The 19,639-nt window shown below is 48.5% G+C and overlaps 1 pseudogene; it reads left to right on the top strand.

Moving 5' to 3' along the window:
* The window catches only part of LOC122019245, a 46,428-nt pseudogene extending 27,872 nt beyond the window's left edge, over positions 1-18,556 (top strand).
* Positions 18,557-19,639: the final 1,083 nt, after the last annotated feature.

Genomic DNA, 19,639 nt, shown 5'->3' with positions numbered 1-19,639 from the left:
AATCCCTTATGCTTCAGCCATAGGATCTATCATGTACGTCATGCTATGTACTCGTCCTGATGTCTCGTATGCTTTGAGCATGACGAGCAGATACCAGTCAGATTTAGGTGAAAGTCACTGGATAGCAGTCAAGAATATTCTTAAGTACTTAAGAAGGACTAAAGAATATTTCTTGATATATGGAGGCGATGACGAGCTAGCTGTAAAGGGTTACAGTGATACTAGCTTCCAAACTGACCAGGATGATTATCGATCACAGTCTGAGTTTGTGTTTTGCATAAATGGTGGTGTTGTGAGCTGGAAGAGTTCGAAGCAGGACATAGTAGCTAATTCTACAACAGAGGCCGAGTATATTGCTGCATCAGAAGCAGCAAAGGAGGCAGTTTGGATATGCAAGTTCGTTACTGAGCTTGGGGTGGTTCCTAGCATAACTGATCTCATAGAGCTCTATTGTGACAACAATGGAGCATCACAGGCAAAGGAACCTCGCTCACACCAGCGGACCAAACACATACTACGGCGCTTCCATCTCATTCGAGAGATCATCGATAGAGGAGATGTGAAGATTTGTAGAGTACCCACTAAGGCTAACATCGCAGATCCCTTGACCAAGGCTTTAGCACAGAGAAAGCATGATAGTCACACTAGGTCATTGGGCCTTAGAGCCTATACTGATTGGCACTAGTGCTAGTGGGAGATTATTAGTTAGAGCCCTAGAGCCAATCATTTGATGATTGTTGTATGGACTCATTGTATCATATTCTTATATATATATAAAGGTACTTGTTTATGGTTATTATGCATACTTGTATTAGTGCCAAATAACTAAGTATAATAGCGTCCTTGAGTAGAAGGTTCTTACCTATATCAATCAGTTAGTTGAATCGATAGTGAGATGATATAGGGAACACTACTCTTAATCATTCCTAGTCACGTATTATCATTCAAGGACAATGTTAATGCGACGAGACTAGCATGTAGGTCAACTCGATGACTTGATCTCACAAGTCATGGATATGGAGATATCAAGTTGACACATGGGTATGCATTGGAGAATGTATTCTGAATGACCCGCCATGAGAAAGTATCATGGATCATTATATGAGCGTCATATACTTTCTCATGTTGCTATTAGTATGACTATTAGTCCCTGAACCTGAAGTCACCATGGTTCCCTACATAAGGAGTTGCATACTTTGGCTTCGTCAAATGTCACCCGTAACTGGGTTGACTATAAAGACGATTACTGGGTATGTAACAAATTATGCGGAGGGATGTGAGTGATGTAGATGGGATCTATCCCTCCTATATGACGGGAGTGACATCGATATTCTTGATAGAGTGAGACCACTAAGTGCATGATCATGTCCAAATGAGTCAATATGAGATGTTGAGCTCATTTGATTGAGTAAGTCTACTTGAGATTCAAGATTTAGATTGATTAGAGGATGACACGGTCTATGCCTCACATTGATCAATCTAGATGTCAAGGATAGAAGGACACTTGTCATATATTGTGAAGAGTCACAATTAGTAGTCACAAGATGATGTTGGATCTCAACATTCTTATAATTTGGGTAGTAATGATGTGTTGCTAGATATCGCTCATTACTTATGCTTCTAAATTGGTTTAGGAGCATTGCCAATGTTATAAGAACCTATAGGGTCACACACAAATGACAAATTAGATGGAGATTAGGTTCATTTGATGAACCTAAAGAAATAGGTCCATGTGATGAACCAAATTGGATTAAGAGTAATCCAAATTAGGTTAATTGAGTTGGACTCAATTTGGTTCATGTGTTAGATGAGTCTAATTTGGACTTAGACTCATTGAGTTAATTTAATTCAATAAATAGAGATTCATTAAATTAAAATTGACTTGAACCAATGGTTAGATTTGATCAATTATGGGAGAGAAGTGATCAAATTTGACTTGACTTGAGAGGAAGATGAAGGGTCAAGTTTGACTTGACCATTTGCCACCTCATTGGTGAGTTGACAAAGAGTGGGCCAATGATAATGCTCCACATCATCATGATTGCTTAAGTATGATGTCACCTCATGGGAGTTACCAAGAGTTGTAACTCTTGGTATTCCATGGAGGTTATTAACCTCATTCATGTGGCCACCAACTCATTCATGGGGTGAGTTTCATTTCTTTTCAATTTGGGCATCCACCTTGCTTGGGCACCAAGCAAGGGTGGTCGGCCCCCTTAAAGAGGAAGGAAATATATTTTTTATAAAATTTTACAAGAAGAAAATCTCTTATAAAATTTTACAAGCTCTCTTTCCTAAAGTAGGAGTTAAAAAAAAGAAAGTTTTAAAAATTAAAAACATGTTTTAAAATTTAAAACTTCTCTTATAAAATTTCTTTTTTTAACATGATGATAGAAAATTTAAATTTTAAAACTTCTTTTCCTTTTTTTTTTCTAAACCATGAGGATGGTTAAAAAAGGAAAGTTTTAAAGTCTTTTAAACTACAAGACAAGTGTTAGCACAATATTACTGAGTAGTAATTAGACCTTGTCTCTCCTGAGACCAAGATCTAGTCGAGGTCACAGTTTAGGGATCTGAAATAGACCTAAACTGGACCGCCGTTTACTGTCTCTCAACTAGAATGCTTCCTCACCGAGTCACTCTCCAGTGACTTAGCTTTACTTATTAACTTGCAGTCGATTGACTAGCCTCTTGACCCATAAGGTCTTCATGCCAATTGTCAAGTCCGTAGACCCAACTGGGCTTCTACCGGCTATTAGGTCATGTGGATCCGACCGGCCATTCTGTCAGATCTCAGGTAGGCCAGTTGATCTACTAGACTTCACACAAATTATCCGATCTCATGGACCTAGCTAGATTTTAGCATGGCGTCAGGTACTTCAGACCCATCAATTCCAACATACTTAGTAGAGTAATCAGAATACAAAAACACCTAACTTAACTCACTTGTCATTTATCAAAATCTGAGTTAAACCGTTAGTACAAACTATACCAATACTAATCACTTGGTGGTCGATTATAAATATACCCTATGATTTACCTCCCTTAATATAATTTAGAGACGAACTATAAGGAGAACTTGGAAAAAACTTAATCACCTTTTGTTATAAAATTCATGATCCCACTTAACCACTAAAGATACAGTTACATTGATTTAATAAAATATATTATTCAAATATCAAAATAAAATTCATACCTTACTTAACCTTTTTCATACCTTACTTAAACTTTACTAGAGTCCATTGCACAAAACTTAAAAAAAAAAAAAAAAAAAAAAAAAAAAGACAGCATATGTCATCGGGATGCCATGCCATCTGTCTAAAAGAGACAGAGCAATCGATTTATCCACATAGGCATCCAAAAGAATAATTTACATGTATAGTTATAATCTCACTTGGATGTCATACGATATATTTTAATAGAGACAAGGTAGGCAAGTGATAAATGCTATATTTTAACATAACATACGTTCGCTGTCATACATTAAATGAAAATGAACATTATATTAAGTTTTTTAAAAAAATAATAACCCTCTAAATAAGATAAATCAATATATCTACCTGAAAGATACATGCATATGATATAAAATATTATGTTATTGCAAAAATATTTTAAGCTACTAAACTTTGGTTTATTTAAAATAAAATTGATATAACAAACTTATAAAAAAAATTAAGATTTTCCTTAATAATAAATGATGAAATCTAATATAATAATAATTATTGTTATATTCCCACTTTGCTTATAATATATAATATATAGATTTTCATAGGCAACTTGTGCTTGAATGACATATATTTAATAGTAGATTAATTTTTGAATAGCGGGATCCAAACTATTCTAGTTTAGAGTTCAAGGTTAATACTCGAGAGTTTCTTGTAGAGCATAAATATGAAATATCATGGCCAACTTACACCTTGTTTCCCTAGTCCTTTTAGTCCTTAAAATGTAAAATAATAATAATAATAATAATAATTGATCCGGCAGTAAGAATGGAGGACCCACTTTCTGAAGGGTCTTAGCTTGAGAACCGATGAAGGGCTGACTAAGCGGTCAATGGCCGAGCCGATCAGCCGGGTTGGTCCGAGCGGAGTTAGAGATAACCCATCCATGGAGTTGGGTGTCCGACGCCAAGGCAGGAGGATCGAAGGGCCGACCGGGAGACCGAACGGCAGGGGCCAAAGAGCCGAGCGGGCAACCCGCCCGGACAAAATAAGGGCGAGGGGACAAAAAGGTGGCCGAGCGGCCTATGCGCTCGGCTCGGGATATGGGATATCGGTAGAAGCATGTCTGATGATTAGGCCGTACACAAGATCGCACGATGGAGGATCTTGCCGTCACATCATGGAGAGGTTGATACAGTAGCAGTATGGCCTCAGGGACGCCTTTTCTGACGGATCCATATCTAGGCATGGCCCTTCTGACAGACCCATGTCTGGGCATGGTCAAATGCAGGTGATTGCTTTGATTGGCGCGCCCAGGCTTCTTCGAGGGGTCTATATAAGGCCTCAATTTCTTCACCGGAGGTATGCACGTCTTCATCTTGAGGCTACCTTCTTGTCATTCCTCGCCTGACTTGAGCGTCGGAGGACCGTCGCCGGGACACCCCTCCCGGCTCGGTTTTGTTGCAGGTTCGCCGGAGCACTCGAGGATCCAGCAGAGAGCGCCACGTGCCCAGCGTCCGCTGACTCTTGGTTCGGACAGGATCAAATTGGCGCCGTCTGTGGGAACGCTCCTGCATCCGATCGGAGACAATGGACGAGGCTGGACGACAACACACGGTGACGCTTTCAACAGAAGAACTCGACGCCCTGGTCGAGATAAGGGCCGCCAAACTCATGGAGCAAAAACAAAAAGCATCCGCCGAGCGGGCGGAGCAGCAAGCAACATCTGCGTCTCATGGCCGAGCGGAAGCGCCTCCAACCACCGTCGCATTCCATCGGGCCTTGTTTCGCACCCCTGAAGCCATACCAGCCCGAAGAGATAGAGGATCTTCCTCAGATGAAATGCCAAGGCGGGATGACAGGAAGGGGAAAGCTCCCCGAGCGGACTCCTCCCCGAGCGGATCAATCGCCAATTTTCGGAGGTTATCCTACGAGACCCTCTGCCCAAGCACTACGTGCCTCCGACGATCGGCGAATACAATGGAACAACGGACCCGGATGATCATCTGGGTAAGTTCGATAATACAGCCACGCTCCATCAGTACACAGATGGAGTAAAGTGTAGAGTTTTCCTTACCACCCTCTCGGGATCGGCTCAACGGTGGTTTCGAAGGTTGCCGGACGGATCCATCACGAGCTTCAAGGAATTCCGAACGGCCTTCCTCCACCACTTCGCCAGTAGTCGGCGCTATCAAAAGACAAGTGTCAGCTTATTCGCCATCAAGCAAGAGCCGAAAGAATCGCTTCGAGGCTATATTCACGATTCAACCAAGTGGCGATGGATATCCCAACGGCCACATCGGAGACGATGATGAATGCCTTCACACAAGGCCTTGTGGATGGGGACTTCTTCCGCTCACTCATAGCCGCCCGAGATTATGATCACATGCTACATCGCCAACGAATATATAAATGTGGAAGAAGCAAGCCTGCGGAAAAGGAAACTCCAAGGCCAAGACTGCTCATGCCGAGCGGAAGACACCGCCGCCAGCCCACCCAGAGGACCGAGGGTGAAGCAATCGATCCCTCACGCCGATCGCACGCATAAGAAGTGGGCCGCCCAAGCCAAAGAAGAGGTGGACCCCTATGTTCTGCAAATTCCACCAAACGGATACGCACAACACGAGGGATTGCCGAAGCCTTCCCTTTGTGTCCAATCCTGTTCCCAGGAAAGCCGAACGACGGTCGCCTCCCATCGACAGGAGACGTAGGACTCATGAAGCTGACCGGACCCGCACCGAGGGACGACACCAGCAGACACCCGATCGGCACCGATCCCCGAGGCAGGAGAATCGCCGGGCGTCTAGAGAACGGTCACGACCGTCCGCTCGGGAGGAGGAAAATAGGAGCAATACTTCCCGGGGCGAGATCAACGTTATTGCTGGTGGGCCGACCGGAGGAGATTCCAACCGAGCCAGAAAGGCGGGCGTCCGTCAGCTGCAGATCCACGTGGTCGGCTGCAGCCAAGAGCGGGCAAGTGGGCCGGAAATCACTTTCGGACCCGGGGACTTAGAAGGAGTTGAAGTACCCCACGACGACGCGCTGCTCATTAAAGCGGTAATAGCAAATTACACCATTCACCGCATATTTGTTGACACAGGGAGCTCGGTCAACATCATATTCAAGAAGGCGTTCGATCAGCTGCAAATTGATCGAGCCGAGCCATGACAACCCCGCTCTACGGGTTTACGGTAACGGTTGGTCGGACAAACCAGTGGCCACCTCGGGAGAAGAGCCGCCAGAGGACCAGATGCTTAACCCGTGGTGGTCGACTCTCCTCATCCTACAACGTCATTTTGGGACGACCGGCGCTCAGCGAGTTCTCTCAACCTTCCATCAGAAGATAAAGTTCCCGTGGAGGACAAAGTAGGAGAAGTGCGGAGCTAGCAGCTCGGCGGTGCTATATAGAGATGATCCGAGCAGAGGCTTGTTCCGCTCGGAAGGCTCCCCGAATTGAGGTACACGCCATAACCGAGAAACCTCCTGCTTTAATTTATGATGAAAAGGAGGAAGTCCAGATCCATCCGACCCGATCGGAGGCCACGACTTTTATCGCCTCTGATCTGGGGAAAGAACAGAAGGAGAAGCTGATTCAATGCCTCCAACGAAATCATGATGTCTTCGTTTGGTCGACACATGAGTTACCTGGAATTTCGTCGAGCCTAGCGCAGCATGAATTGCATGTCCGACCGGACGCTCGACCAGTGAAGCAGAGAAAAAGGGACTTCAGCGCCGAGCAGAATGCCATTATTCGGGCGGAGGTGGAAAAACTTCTGAAGGCCGGCCACATACGCGAGGTGCAGTACCCGAGCTGGCTGGCCAACGTAGTCTTGGTCTCCAAGCCGGGCGGCAAGTGGAGGGTCTGCATCGACTTTCGAGATTTAAACAAGGCATGCCCCAAGGATTTTTATCCTCTGCCCCGGATAGATCAGTTGGTGGACTCCACAGCCGGCTGCGAACTAATTTGCATGCTTGATGCTTACCAAGGATATCATCAAGTACCGCTCGCCCGGGAAGACCAAGAAAAAGTAAGCTTCGTAACGGCTGACGGCATATATTGTTACAATGTGATGTCGTTCGGATTGAAGAATGCCGGAGTCACCTATCAACGCTTGATGAACAAGGTTTTCAAGGAGCAGATCGGGCGGAATCTGGAAGTTTATGTGGACGACATTCTTATCAAATCCGTCCGAGCGGCCAATCTTTTCAAGGATATGGAAGAAACCTTCCGAACGCTGCGCAAATATGGAGTCAAACTGAATCCCCAAAAGTGCCTGTTCGGAGCCAAAGGAGGGCGTTTTCTGGGATATATAGTGACCGAGCGGGGAATTGAAGCAAATCCCAGCAAGATTAAAGCACTGCAAGACATGCCGCCCCCAAGAAATACAAGAGAAGTGCAAAGGTTGACCGGTCGGATAACCGCTCTATCGAGATTCATCTCCAGAACCGCCGACCGGAGCCTACCATTCTTCAAGATCCTGCGCAAGGCTACTAAATTCCAGTGGGATGAAGAATGTGACCGAGCATTTGAAGAGTTGAAGACATATCTTAATTCTCTACCAGTGTTAGCCAAGCCGGTCGGGGGTGAGTCACTTTATATGTATCTGTCGTCAACTGAGCATGCTGTAGGCTCAGCACTTGTGAGGGCGAACGGCGAAGAACAGCCGGTGTATTTTCTAAGCCACATTTTAAAAGATGCTGAATCTCGTTACACTGGGCTCGAGAAGTTGGCCTTTGCTTTAGTTCTAGCCGCTCGGCGCCTGCGACCGTATTTCTTGGCCCATACCATTATTGTCCGGACGAACAGTCCACTTGGAAGAGTGCTGTTGAATCCAGAAGCGTCCGGACGGTTTATCAAGTGGACGACTGAATTAAGTGAATTTGACATCCAATATCAGCCCCGCTCGGCGATTAAAGCCCAATCCTTGGCTGATTTTGTGACCGAAGTGCAAAGGCCAGGGCCGGAAGGTATGTGGAGAATATATGTGGATGGATCCTCCACTCGGCTTGGAAGTGGGATCGGAATATTACTACTCTCACCTCAGGAAGAAAAGATGCACCTATCCGTCCGGCTAGATTACAAAGCTACTAACAACGAAGCAGAGTATGAGGCCCTCATAGCCGGATTGCAGGCAGCACGACATGTGGGAGCAGCTCGGGTGACACTCTATTCTGATTCACAGTTGGCCGCTCAGCAACTTTCCGGCACCTTTGAAATCAACTGTGTTCGGCTCAAACTCTACGCTGAGGCCTTTGAAAAACTCAAAGCTACTTTCCAAGAGGTGCTTATTCAGAAGATCCCACGAACGGCAGCCGATGAGTTAGCCAAACTAGCGAGCTCAATAACGCCGGTAGCCGTTCAGCAACCAATTGAAAAAACGCTACTGGTGGCGCATGTCGATCGGATGCAAGGCCTCACATTTCCAAGTGACTGGAGGACACCTATTATAGAATTCCTCCGTTCGGGCACCACACCATCCGATGAATATGCAGCCCGGCTCCTCAGAAGGAGAGCCGGTCGGTTTACACTCATCGGAGATCAGCTTTACAAGAAAGCTTTCTCGCGTCCTTTGCTGAAATGTGTAAGCTCGGAGGACTCAGCTTACATCCTCCAGGAAGTACATCAAGGATCATGCGGGGGTCATCCGGGCGGACGCTCATTGGCCAAGAAGATCCTCTTGGCCGGATACTTTTGGCCAACCTTACAAACAGATGCCGCTCGGACAGTATCTACATGCCTTTCATGCCAGAAGTATCACAACTTCTCCCACCGACCGGCAGAGGAGATGAAGGCATCAACCATCTCATGTCCGTTCGATCAATGGGGAATGGATATTGTGGGTCCATTTCCGATGGCGACCGGGCAGAGGAAATTTTTACTAGTGGCGGTAGACTATTTCTCCAAGTGGGTGGAGGCCGAGCCGCTGGCAAAAATCACTGAACAAATGGTTAAAATCTGGCAACACATCATTTGTCGGTTCGACATCCCTCGCCGACTAGTGTCTGACAACGGGCGGTAGTTCACAGGGAAGATGTTAGAGGATTGGTGCAGAAGTTACGGCATTGAGCAACATTTCACGTCCGTAGCCTATCCTCAGAGCAACGGTCAAGCTGAAGTCGCCAACCGGGAGATTCTTCGTATTCTGCGCGCTCGGCTCGACCATTTGGGAGGGAGTTGGCCGGATGAAGTGCCGAGCGTCTTGTGGGCTATCCGAACGACGCCAAAAGAAGGGACGGGAGTCACACCGTTCCATTTGGTATATGGCGGTGAGGCTGTCATACCGGTCGAAGTCGGCGTTGAGTCAGCCAGGATCCAGAGCTATGATGATGACAACGCCGAACGGAGAAACATGGAGCTGGACTTGGTAGAAGAGGAGAGGGCAAAGGCGTCCGTTCGGCTGATGGCATACCGTCAGCGGATGAAGCAAAACTACAACCGGCGCGTAATTCCCAGATCGTTCCAAGTCGGCGATCTTGTCTGGAAGAAAGTCAAGCCGGTCGGCGACGTCGGCAAGCTTGAAGCTCCATGGGCAGGCCCTTTCAAAATCATCGAAAAGCTCCGCTCGGGCGCGTATTATCTGGAGGATGAGGACGGACGGCAGCTAGATAGGCCGTGGAGCGCGAACCACCTCCAGCCTTACCGGGCGGGGTGAAAGGTGTATCACTGTAAATCACCCTGTGTATTTCATTTTTCGACTAAATACTTGAAATGCAGAGATGAAAAGTCAAAAGAGCGAATATAAGGCATTATCATCGTACACCGAAGGCCCCCGAGCCGATCGGCCGGGAGGTTTGTATCCGAGCCGGGAGCTCGAGACCGAAGACCCCAGGCCGTTCGGCCGGGCTGCGTATAGAATATAAGCAGCATTCGAAACCGAAGACCCCAGGCCGTTCGGCCGGGCTGCGTATAGAATATAAGCAGCATTCGAAACCGAAGACCCCAGGCCGTTCGGCCGGGCGGCGTATAGAATATAAGCAGCATTTGAAATCGAAGACCCCGAGCAGTTCGGCCGGGCTGCATACCAGTGTGGCAGGAAGGAAACCAAAGCCCTGCGCTGCTCAGGATGATAGAGGGAGGTTATTGCCTGGAGGGAAGGCCTGAGCCGGTCGGCCAGGTATATGGTTTTCCGAGCCAAGTGCTCGACAACGAAGGCCCCAAACCGCTCGGCCGGAGGTATACGGATCAAATTGGCGCCAAACGCTCTAGCAACGGAAGCCCCGTACCATTCGGACGGATATAAATTATCCGAGCCAAAATGCTCGGAGCAGACCCTGAGCCGTTCGGCCAGGAGTACGTTCTTGGGTAAAAGGGGCATAGGGATTATCCGAGCCAAGCACTCGAATAGGGAAGGCCTCCCTGCCGATCAGGTTCGCAAGCGAATGACCCGTGCTGTTCGGCCGGGCATAAATATTGTTCAAGCGCGAGATATGAAGGCCAAGGTCGCTTGACCTGGTAAGGAGTCAATCTCGAAGGCCTTCTAGCCCAGACGTTAAACCGTAGAGACGAGCCGGCGTCTATAAACCCTCCGAGCGGAAGACCGACGAGCACCGTCGTTAAAAATCGAGAGACGTGCCGGCGTCTATAAACCCTCTGAGCGGAAGACCGACGAGCACCGTCGTTAAAAATCGAGAGACGTGCCGGTGTCTATAAACCCTCCGAGCGGAAGACCGACGAGCACCGTCGTTAAAGATCGAGAGCCGCGCCGATCGGCTATAAACATCCGCGCCGACGAGCACCGTCGTTAAAAATCGAGAGACGTGCCGGCGTCTATAAACCCTCCGAGCGGAAGACTGACGAGCACCGTCGTTAAAGATCGAGAGCCGCGCCGATCGGCTATAAACATCCGCGCCGACGAGCACCGTCGTTAAAAATCGAGAGACGTGCGGCGTCTATAAACCCTCCGAGCGGAAGACCGACGAGCACCGTCGTTAAAAATCGAGAGACGTGCCGGCGTCTATAAACCCTCCGAGCGGAAGACCGACGAGCACCGTCGTTAAAGATCGAGAGCCGCGTCGATCGGCTATAAACATCCGCGCCGACGAGCACCGTCGTTAAAAATCGAGAGATTTGCCGGCGTCTATAAACCCTCCGAGCGGAAGACCGACGAGCACCGTCGTTAAAAATCGAGAGACGTGCCGGCTGTTAGGATCTTTCGTACGGCTAGAGAGGGGGGTGTGAATAGCCGCCCCAAATCGCTCGTTTCTTCCTACAATTCGTTAGCGCAGCGGAAAAATAAACTAGAAACGAAAGGAAGACTACAAACCTCAAACAAACCGATGTAACGAGGTTCGGAGATTAGGGCTCCTACTCCTCGGCGTGTCCGTAAGGTGGACGACTCCAGTCAATCCGTCGGTGGATGAGTCCCCGGAGAACCGGCTAATACAAACTCCTTATGGGTGGAGAAACCTCGCCACAACACACTCTTGCAACAGCAAGTAAGGAGAGTACAGAAATACAAAGAAAAACAGCAAGAAATACAACAGTAAGAAAACTCTTGCTTGCCTTCTCTTCGACTGGAAGAAGCAGCAGCTCCAAGCGCCTACAACAGCAGGTGACCAGCCAAAAGGAAGCTCACGCAAAGCTTCAACGCTTCAAGAACTCAGCAGAGCTCAGCAGCAGAAAGAAGAGGAAGAAGGAGTGCGGCACGGCAGATGCCCTTGATCCTTTATACTGCGAAGAAGAAACGGTGAAGAAACTGGCGTTGCGTCGCCTAGGACCGATCGGTCCACGCATCGATCGGGGAAGAGGTGGAATCGGTCCACGGCCGATCCCTTCCTTCCTTCTCGCGATGCTGCGTCTCGATCGGTCCACGCCGATCGATCATCTTTGATCGATGCGTGGACCGATCACTTCTTCGCCTCTGTTTTCCGATCGGCCCGATCGACAAGAACCGAACAGAGCTTATTGATATCGATCGGTCACCGACCGATCGAGAAAACAAATATCCGGATCGGTCGGTGACCGATCCAGCTTGGTTTTTGCCCAAACCAAGTCCCAAGACTTCCAAACAATATCCGGTCAACCTTGACCTATTGGTACTTCATCCCTAGCATCTGGTCACTCCCTTGACTGCTAGAACTCCTCGCCAAGTGTCCGGTCAATCCCTTTGACCTACTTGGACTTTCTCAACACGTATCCGATCATCCTCGATCCATCTGGATTTTCCTGCCCGGCTTCACTCACTGGACTTTCCACCGCTTCACTCACCAGATTTCACACCGCCTAACATCCCGCTTAGGACTTTCTCATTCACCTAGCTTCACTCACTAGGATTTTCACCGGCCACTCACCAGATTTCCAATCTGCCTGGCTTCACTCACCAGACTTTTCTGGCTTCACTCACCAGGACTTTCCCTTGCCTGGCTTCACTCACCAGGACTTCCCAACTGCCTAACATCCCAGTTAGGACTTTCCACTGCCTGGCTTCACTCACCAGGACTTTCCAACTGCCTAACATCCCAGTTAGGACTTTCTCACTGCCTGGCTTCACTCACCAGGACTTTCCACACTGCCTAACATCCCAGTTAGGACTTTCTCACTGCCTGGCTTCACTCACCAGGACTTTCCCACTGCCTGGCTTCACTCACCAGGACTTTCCCATTCACCTAGCTTCACTCACTAGGATTTTCACCTGGCTTCACTCACCAGGATTTCCACACTGCCTAGCTTCACTCACTAGGTCTTTCCCCTGCCTGGCTTCACTCACCAGGACTTTCTCCAACTGCCTGGCTTCACTCACCAGGACTTTCCGACTGCCTGGCTTCACTCACCAGGACTTTCTCCCGTGCCAAACTCCCTGTTTGGACTTTCCCCGTGCCAAGTCTCCATACTTGGACTTTCCGCGTGCCAAGCCTCCATCCTTGGCCTTTCCCCGTGCCAAGTCTCCGTACTTGGACTTTTCCAGTGCCAAGTCTCCATACTTGGACTTTTCGCGTGCCAAGCTCCCTGCTTGGACTTTTCCGTTTGCCAAGTCTCCATACTTGGACTTTTCAGGTCAACCAGGTCAACCTTGACCTAGGGTTGCACCAATAATCTCCCAACCATCTATTCTTGTCTCACATCAAGAATACAACTCTTCCACGAGTGTCAAACATCAACATGCAACTCAACTAGGTCAATCTTGACCTAAGGTTGCATCAACAATCTTCCCAAGTCAAACATCAAAATACAACTCGAGTCAAGTCAACTCGAGTCGGGTCAACCTTGACCTAAGGTTGCACCAACACCGGCGTCTATAAACCCTCCGAGCGGAAGACCGACGAGCACCGTCGTTAAAGATCGAGAGCCGCGCCGATCGGCTATAAACATCCGCGCCGACGAGCACCGTCGTTAAAAATCGAGAGACGAGCCGGCGTCTATAAACCCTCCGATCGGAAGACCGACGAGCACCGTCGTTAAAGATCAAGAGCCGCGCCGATCGGCTATAAACATCCGAGCGGAAAAACGAATATCAAAGTAAGACCGTGGAAACTACAAATATTAAAAAATTCAGGCCCGATTGGGAGTTGGCCCTTCGATACTCGGCTTTGTGGACTTCACGCAGGCAAGATACGTGCAAAGTGAGTAGGCTACCTAGCTCGGACCCTATGCAATGTGCCAAGCCGATCGGATGCGTGAAGGAGAACCCTTAAGAGCAGGACTAACTCTAAGTATCAACGTTAAGCAAACAGAAGAATATTATGGACAATGAGTAGGAAAACAAACAAAGGAGCAGCGTTTCTTTAAAAGAAGAATTATGCCGAACGGCACGCACAAAAATTTTACATCCGCCGAGCGGATGAAATACAGAAGGTACTCGAAATAACCCGCCTCACTCAGGGTCTTCAAAGCTGAAGAAGGCGTCAGGAATATCATCAATCATGGCCGCCAGGTCGGAAGCGGGAATATGCATTCCCTCGGGAAGGTGGCCCCCTTTCTTCAAGTATGTCACGGTGACCTTGACCGCTTCGGCGAAAGTGGAAGAGACGTTGCCACCGAATTTTAGGCCGAACCTCTCCGAGTGGAGGTATTCCTGGCGCGCGGCTGCTAAGCGGCTCGGCTCACCCTCTTTATATTTTCTGAATGCCGCGCGGGAAGCGGTTAAGGTGTCTTGAACAGCCTTCAAGTCCACCTCGGCCTTTGTGCGCTCCGCCGAACGGATCTCTCGCTCGGCATTCAGCTCGGCCTCTAGCTTCTTAGACTGCTGATCTAGGGCCCGGACTTCGACTTTCATTTTATCCAGATCAGCAATCGCTCGCCTCTTCCGGCCACTGGCGCGCTTCACGTCCCCGTCCCGCTTCTTCACCAAGTCTTCGAGTCGGGCCACCTCCGCAGCCAGATCGGCAGCCTTCTTCTGTTCGGCCTCGAGGGTTTGTTTCTCCCGCTCGGCCGACGGACCCCCCGACAATTGAAGTTTTTCCAGGAGACCCTCCAGCTCGGCTAGCCGACGGCTAGTGGCGATTTGCTCAGCCCAGCGCTGTAAAGGAAATAATGAAATCAGGAATCAAATAGTGGCATGGAACAGGAAGAAAAATGAATACCTGAGTGGCCTGCTGCATGTTGTTGTCGCCGAGCTGCTTGGGCGTCATGAGGGCCGCTTGAATCTGCGCGTCCTCAAAAAGCTTGGCAAGCGGACCCGTCAAGGTTATTTCGTGAACGGGGCTTGAGGGCCGATCGGCGGACAGTAAATATTCCTCCGATGGGAATCGGAGGGTGGTCTTGATGGTTGGGTGGCCGGCCGGCGCTTCTTCAGCTGCAGTCGCCTGGCCAGAGGACTCCCCTATGGTGGAAGTTTCGCCCAACCGATGTAAGCGGCGACGAGTCCGGGGAGGAGAGTCGGTGGGCTGCGCAGGAGGCGATGTCACAGGAGTCCCGATCTGCGACGGCGTGCGATCGGACGAAGTAACGCCGATCGGCTCGTGTGGTTCCCCCTCTTGGGGTGGCGAAGGACCGGAGTCTCTTTGACGTTTTCGCCGAAGTTCTAGCGGTGGATCCCCGGACGGGGGAATTCCCAGCTCGGCGGGAGCCGAGGAAACAGGATCCGCCTCAACCTCCGTTGAAGCGGATGGGGCATAATCTGTTTCAGGGGCGGACTGCGCCCCCCCTCTCCCGCATCTGCCGGGCGGCTGGGGATGAGACCCCGCTCGGCGAGCTCCTTTTTGGTGGCCGCCTCGATCTCCACGGCCTTCAGTTTCAGATGAGCGGTAGCTTTGGAGCGCCACATGACTTCAACTGCAATAGGAGAAATTAAAATCAATTAGATAAAAAAGGTAAAGGGAGTAAAGAGTCTCTTACCCATACGGTAGGGAAGATTGGCCCGAACGGGAGATAACCCAAAAATATATAACACCCCCTTGAGCAGCAACTGGTCGATCTTGTATCGCTGACCAGACAACCAATTCGCTGCATGAAGATAGGCTGGATTGCTTCTGAACTTGCCGAGCTCCGGCTGAGTCGGCACAGCGGTCTGCCATTTGGTTCAAAATGCCGGCCGCTCGGGAAGTCGGATGTAGAAGAAAAATTCCTTCCAGTGCTTGTTGGAGGTCGGCATATTATCAAAAAATTTAAAGCCTATTCTACTCTGGAAAATGAAAGTGCCCAACTCGGATTGTTTGGGGTAGAAGAAGAAGTGGAATATTTTGGGGTCAAGTGGGATACTATGCAGCTTAAAGAGGACAACCACCCCGCTCAGCAACCTAAAGGAGTTCGGCACAAGCTGGCCGAGCGGGATGCGGAAATAATTACAAACCTCCAAAATGAATGGATGGGTAGGAAATCTAAGGCCGCCCTGGAATTGGTCTAGAAAAAAGCAAATGGTGCCGATCGGCGGGTTATGGGGCCGATCGGACGGGCTGGCTATAATTATTTCGTGGTCATCAGGGATCCCATACGTCCGAACAAGACGCCGAGCGCCCTCTTCATCAAACCGACTCTCCATGGTCATATACCAAGGGCCATAAACACCAACAGCGGGCTCAGAGGAGCTTGCCATCTCGGAGGAGCAATAAGAGGGCAAGAAAACAGAGGAACGGGAGCGAAAGAGGCGAAATGAGCAGGGAAAACCTAGTAAGTGAAGGAAGAAGACTCACTGAGAAGGAAACGGGCGGAAAAGATTAGCCGGAAACTGGGACTGGATCGTCGGAGGCTACAGCGGCAGGGGAGGCAGACGGAGGAAGCACGAGCAAGCACACGGCGAAGGGAGAAGACGGAAGCTTTATATTGCCAGGGTTGGTTGGCCTCCGCCGTCGGATGCAGGTCACGAAAGACGAGGCCTTCATCCGACCGTCTATTTCGAAGCAATCGCGTCCCATCGTACTAAGCATCGCCGCCACGTGAGAAGAGCCACGTGTCGCCTTGCCACTAGGCGCAATTAATGCGCGTCATACCGCGCATGCTGCGACTTAATGGGAAGGATTTACGCGATTTTCGAGAAGATTTAAGCAAGCAAACGTCCACGTTGAACAACAAGGCATCCGAAACGAAGAGCCGAGCGGCTGAATCCGGCATAAGGGCCGAACGGCTAAAAGGAAGATTATGGAAGCGGCTACCGCCCGCTCGGACACATATAGTCCAGTCAGTCGGACTCACTGCCTCCTTCGACTAGACTTGAAGGGAAGGCAAGTGATCCGGCAGTAAGAATGGGGGACCCACTTTCTGAAGGGTCTTAGCTTGAGAACCGATGAAGGGCTGACTAAGCGGTCAATGGCCGAGCCGATCAGCCGGGTTGGTCCGAGCGGAGTTAGAGATAACCCATCCATGGGGTTGGGTGTCCGACGCCAAGGCAGGAGGATCGAAGGGCCGACCGGGAGACCGAACGGCAGGGGCCAAAGAGCCGAGCGGGCAACCCGCCCGGACAAAATAAGGGCGAGGGGACAAAAAGGTGGCCGAGCGGCCTATGCGCTCGGCTCGGGATATGGGATATCGGTAGAAGCATGTCTGATGATTAGGCCGTACACAAGATCGCACGATGGAGGATCTTGCCGTCACATCATGGAGAGGTTGATACAGTAGCAGTATGGCCTCAGGGACGCCTTTTCTGACGGATCCATATCTAGGCATGGCCCTTCTGACAGACCCATGTCTGGGCATGGTCAAATGCAGGTGATTGCTTTGATTGGCGCGCCCAGGCCTCTTCGAGGGGTCTATATAAGGCCTCAATTTCTTCACCGGAGGTATGCACGTCTTCATCTTGAGGCTACCTTCTTGTCATTCCTCGCCTGACTTGAGCGTCGGAGGACCGTCGCCGAGACACCCCTCCCGGCTCGGTTTTGTTGCAGGTTCGCCGGAGCACTCGAGGATCCAGCAGAGAGCGCCACGTGCCCAGCGTCCGCTGACTCTTGGTTCGGACAGGATCAATAATAATAATAATAATAATATTCTGGCCTACTTTATTTATCATATATAATATTTATATTTCCATAAACAATTTGTGCTTAGATGACATATATTAAATAGTAGATTAAATATTGGACTAGATTGGACTATAAGTACAAGCACTACCCTATTCCAAACTATTCTGATTTACAGTTTAGAGTTGAAGATATGATACTTGAGAGTTTCCGGTCTAGCGTAAATATTATGGCCAACTTACATCTTTTCTCCCTCGTCTTCATCGTCATGTTCCTACTTGTCTTAGGTTATATATATATATTTATATATATGATTTAATAATAGTTAATTATATTCTAATTGTGTTGGTTAATTATGTTAATTAGGAGCGGATTCTACCACGTTCAACTTCGTGAACAAGTGCTCGTACACGGTATGGCCGGCGACACTCTCCAACGGCGGCATCGCACCCCTTCCGCAGACAGGATTCGAGCTCACCAGCGGTGCCAGCGCCTCGGTGGAGGCGCCGGCCGGCTGGGGAGGCCGCATGTGGGTGCGCACCCGGTGCTCCAACGACGCCGCCACCGGCAAGTTTTCCTGCCTCTCCGGGGACTGCGGAAGCGGACAGGTGGCCTGCCTGGGGGCCGGAGGTGCTCCGCCGGCCACGCTGATGGAGTTCACGCTGAATGGTGCAGATGGGAACGACTACTACGACGTGAGCAACGTGGACGGGTTCAACGCGCCGGTGTCGGTGGTAGCAACAGGCGGCACGAGAGGGTGCAACTCAACGGCGTGCCCCGCCGACATCCACGCGGTGTGCCCGGAGGAGCTGAAGGTGGCGGCGCCGGACGGGAGCGTGGTGGGGTGCAAGAGCGCGTGCTTGGCGTTCAACACGGACGAGCACTGTTGCCGAGGGGCGTTCGGGCTCCCGGACACATGTAAGCCCAGCAACTACTCGATGATCTTCAAGAAGGCGTGTCCGCAGGCGTATAGCTATGCGTACGACGATAAGACCAGCACGTTTACGTGCGCCGGGGCGACCGCATACACCCTCACCATCTGCCCTACGGCAAGTGCTCTATAAATAATAAATCGTATTGTTTTCTTTTCCTTTTTAATAAAAATAAAAAAGAAGAAGCCACCTTCTTCTTTTCCCGGCTTGGGGCTGGAAGCCACCTTCTTTTAAGAGGCAATTAAAATTTATTATTTTGGTTTGTCCATAAACACGACGATTTATAAATACATTATACGACTCCGAACAAAATGATAAAATTAAGAAAAGAGTATCCAATAATCAAGGTTGTCTCAGTGCTTTTAGGCCTTACATAAAAAAATATTTAGGCCTTAATTTTTTTAAAAATAAATAATAAAAATTTTAAAATAGTTTTATATAAAATATTATTAAAGATATTAAATTTTATTAGTCAAATTAAAAGTAAAATACGACTGTAAAGGTTATTTTTGCTATCGAAAGTTGTAAACACTAGTTACAAAAGTCACAAAGTAGCAAATTTAATTATTGGGCTAGTAAAATTAAAAAAAAAAATCTCCTAAACTTTCAAATATTATTTATTTAAAAAATAATATATTTATCTAATAAATATTTGTATTCAATTTAACAAAGTTATATTAAAAATACTAGTTAAATTTGTTAATAAATGATAAATTATTATAATATTAGTTAATATGCATTTTAATTTTAATTTTTTATTGATTATTTTTAACTTCAATACATTATCAATCAAATTTATCTAGCTAAAAAAATATTTAGTCAGTAGTCTTTTTTTCAACATTAACGGTGAATTATAAAATAAAAAAAAGTAGTCTTTTTTCGACATTAACGGTGAATTATAAATAAAAAAGTAGTGATGTGATGAATAAAAGTATGGCCCAGGTGGTCAATGGGCCAGTACAAGTGTTGGTCAAAGGTCAAAAAAGCCAAGTACCTGGTTTGGCTTTCCATTCTCTCCCAATCGGCTTTTGCCAATCATATAAGCTCTTTCGATTGAACATGCTCTCTACGGGTTCCACTTCTGGCTCTACCGGACTCGCATGGAGCTCTACTACCCATTCTCTCCTGATCGACATCCTTCATCGGACATGCTTTCTATGAGCCCCACTCCTAGCTCTGTCAGACCTGCATGGGGCTCTGCTCCTAGGCAGGATC

The sequence above is a fragment of the Zingiber officinale genome, chromosome 9A (genome assembly GCF_018446385.1).
Source record: "Zingiber officinale cultivar Zhangliang chromosome 9A, Zo_v1.1, whole genome shotgun sequence".
NCBI classification, from domain to species: domain Eukaryota; kingdom Viridiplantae; phylum Streptophyta; class Magnoliopsida; order Zingiberales; family Zingiberaceae; genus Zingiber; species Zingiber officinale.
This window is presented reverse-complemented; position numbering and strand designations above follow the sequence as displayed.